Source organism: Amia ocellicauda, chromosome 1 (genome assembly GCF_036373705.1).
Source record: "Amia ocellicauda isolate fAmiCal2 chromosome 1, fAmiCal2.hap1, whole genome shotgun sequence".
Lineage (NCBI taxonomy): Eukaryota > Metazoa > Chordata > Actinopteri > Amiiformes > Amiidae > Amia > Amia ocellicauda.
In genome coordinates, this window is record NC_089850.1 from 56038878 (window position 1) to 56042597 (window position 3720).

The window sequence follows — 3720 nt, forward strand, 5'->3', positions numbered from 1 at the left end:
AACACACAGCTGCATTGTCAAATGCATTGTGCTAGTACCATATACGCGGTGGAGTTGGGACTGCTGGCTCCGGGGGGGCAGTAGTATCCTGCCTGGCAAGGTCCAGTTGGCTCTGACAGCCCATAGAAAGCACAGAACAAGCCTGTGAAGAGGGACCAGTGCGAGCAGTGAGGCTTGGTGTGGCAAGATACCTGACCAAACACTCGTTTGCCAGATGTAGCTTATTGTAGCTCTCAGCATTTCATTGCATTGTTGTGTCAGCATATGTCTGCCATAACAAACAATTCCAAAAGCATTAAGACCAATTATTTTCCACTACAAGTGCAGTATTGACTAATTTAAACAACATGTTTTCAAGATTCTGCTTTATAAAAGACAATGACCCACAAGGTTAATATACTGAACACATTAAGCAAATGGAAAACAACTGAGGCTGCAGTCTGGTTAAAAATAAGATCACCCTTCGATAATGGACACCAGTGCTTAATAATTTATGCATGTTTTCTGATTCACATGTTTAACGAGGTTACGGGTTGGGGCTGATACATGTTTTCAACATCAGCACTCAACGGAAGTGCATGAGGCTTCAAGTGTTATTCCTGTGGGATGCATGCATGTTCATTATTTTGAAGTGTTAACAATAATGAACTGGTACAGTACTCATAGGTACAGATGTATACTGGTAGCAAACTTATCCTGGGACTTTCAGCCCAGTCTCACCAGCAGGACAGGGCTGGCACTCCGAGACTGACGTGGCACCAGTGTGGGGTCCGATGGTGCCCCGTGGGCAGGGGAACTCAGTGCCCACACCTGTCCCCAGGGGGCAGTAATACCCCCGTGGGCAAACGACTGGTTCCACCACCCCGCCCTCTGCGTGGCACAAGACACAAACACAACAGAGTTATTTTCAACACGATCATTCTCACCATAACACAGTAACACATCAACCTATCAAAGTATCTATTAATCTGCGCACTTATTTATGTTTTACCTGTGAGTGAGTGGCAGTAGAACCCAGCAGGGCAGAGATGACAGTCTGCCCTCTGCCCCTGCGACTGGAAGTAGCCAATCTGACAGGGCAGGGGCACTGAAGAGCCTGGGGGACAGTAGTGTCCTGGGGGACAGCGGGACGTAGCCGGGTTGGGTGAGCTCTGACCAGGCGGGCAGAAAAACCCAGCTGAGCACAGGCCATCTGGAGCTGTGCCGGCTGAGTCTGGGGGGAACGAGAAACGGGAGTTCATCTTAGGCCTGCATTACAGACGTCACACCCCTTGAATTGTGTGTAAACAATAGCAGCAGTTAATAATACAATACTACCACCATGTTGACTTTTTGTGTTGATCCATAACAAACAGCAAAAGGCGCAAAACCTGTTTAATCGATTCACGGAGGCGACCCACCTGGACAGAACTGCCCTGAAGGACAGGGGGTGCAGTCAGACCGCTGTTTGTTCCCAGAGGCTGAGCTGAATGTCCCGGGGTCACAGGGCAGGGGAGTCTCTGTCCCTTTTGGACAATAAAACCCCGCTGGACACAGGCTCTGTTCGGGGCTACTGGAGCCCCAGTCACAGGAGTATCCACTGGAGCAGTTGCCTATAAAAACAGCATCTCTTTAACACAGTGCATCAGCCCTAATTATCCACTGAATTACTCTGCCAACATTTACTCACAATTTCTGAGGGCCCCTGTTAAAAGTGAATGTTAAAAGTGTTCACATTTCCCTCAGGAGTGTTGTACCTGACACAAGTCCTTGCTGGCAGTACATTCCTCTGGGACAGGTCCTCCCCGTGATGTTGTCTGTAGGGTTGGGCCTCCAGGCACCCACAATGCAGTGGAATCCTGCAGCGCAGGGCCCGGTGGGCTCGGCCAGGCCTTCAGAGCCACAGAAATACCCCTCTGGACAGAGTGAGCACTGACCTGCCCCCGCAACAAACAGCACATCTTTCAGGAGAGAACTTCTCCATTTTGGAGAGCTTGCACTCATCTACTACTACCGTTATCATGAGTTAAGTTTCGATTTCAGCAACAGAAAAAGATCTTCAATTAACTATTTGTAACGAAAGTAGTAACATAAATAAATATAAGCCTTTAAGGAAATGGAGTCCTGCTGTCATTGATTTCAGTTCCCTTTTCTCTGACCTGAATAAGAGTGTGATTTCATCTTTAGGAGCTGTGGTTAGGTATGGGGTGATCTCAGACAAAGAGTCACTGTAAACTGAGGGAAGTGCAAACCAGGACAACAAATAAAGGCATACCAGCGGTGCTTAGGCCCAGGGTCCTGCTGTATGTGCCCTTGGGGCAGGGGTTGCTGGTGCTAAACGTTGTCTCTTTGGGGCAGAAGTACCCGGCAGGGCAGGGCAGAGGGGTGACAGCTCTCTCGTGCTCCTGAGTAACAGGGCTGCAGAAAAACCCCGGGGGGCAGGCCTCACACGCTGCCTGCCCCTCCAGAGTCTGGTACCAGCCTGGAGATCAGATACAGGAGACCTTCATCAACCTACACCACCCTGCTCAAGGAAAGGTAAACAGTGCTAAAGATAGGTAGAAGAACTACAAGGGACGCAAGGTGTTTACCCACTACCTGCAGGACAAAGTGTACAGCTATGTCTTGCTCTTCCCCCACTTTCTCTGCGATGCGTCCCCATCGGACAGGGCACAGGGACAGCACTGCCACTCTCACAGTAGTGCCCTGGGCTGCACGGACCCCCAAATTCATCTGAGCCAGGGGTGGCACTCGCAGAGCCTTCCAGGCAGTAGAAACCTAACATATCGAAAAAACTGCAGTTGTAAGATTTAGTTTGACAGTAGATGATAATAAACGTTCTGTGGACTGTATCTGTAGTGCAGTGTGATCTCTTTATGATCTACTATACATCGCTGTTGCCTTGAAAGGCACTGTATGAATAATTAAGACAGGTTGAGGGACGGGATTAGTCACCTCACTATGAAAGAAGATATGAGCGATTCAGAGATCAGCATCAGTCACGGGTTACCTGCGAGACAAGGCCCTGAAACCACAATCTGCCCCGGCTGAGCGCAGAAGAAGCCGGGTCTGCAGGGCTGACACTGTGAGGAGTCCGCCAGCCCCGACTTCTCACTGGAAAGACAAACACACCACACGGCGGAGAAAGCAGAAATACACAAAATTAGTGAGTTTATGACTGTCTTGTACTAATCCAGTGTTTGATTGTTTGCTGGGCAGTACCTGAAGGTGCCTCTGGGGCAGGGCAGGGGTGTGCTGCTGCCCACAGGACAGTAGGAGCCAGGAGGACAGCTGCCTCCAGTCTCTCCATCAGAGGGCGAGGGCTGGGAGGAGCCCCCAGAGCAGAAGAACCCAGCAGCGCACTGGCCAGTGGGGCTCCGGTTACCTTAAATACAAACCGCGTAATAAACAGATACACACCCGCACACCAGAAAGTGTCTTCTCTTCTTGCATACAGCTGATTACACAACATAAATGATTCTCTTGGACTCCGTAGATCACATGTGCACTTTTCTCTCTAGAATTGCAGTTTCTTATGCCACATGTTTATTTGAGTAACAAAATATGTCTCGTTGGTAAACAAGCTAGTTTCATCACAACACTGGATTGTACAAAAGGATTGTGTTGAGTTATGCCTAGAATAAAAGACAAGGTGTCAGACGAAAAATGATAAACACATTACATTCCCCTGCGGTCGTACCTGTGCCTTTGCAGTACATCCCAGGGTCACAGGGAGCGCAC

General features: G+C 49.3%; 1 long non-coding RNA gene across 1 annotated transcript; it reads right to left on the reverse strand.

Annotated features, from left to right (window-relative positions):
• Positions 1-2597: 2597 nt before the first annotated feature.
• Positions 2598-3354, reverse strand: LOC136753662 (uncharacterized). The gene is made up of 3 exons (XR_010817449.1): positions 3202-3354; positions 2990-3093; positions 2598-2757 (listed from the first exon to the last, which is right to left on the reverse strand). It is a non-coding gene; the product is annotated as an uncharacterized LOC136753662 (long non-coding RNA).
• Positions 3355-3720: the final 366 nt, after the last annotated feature.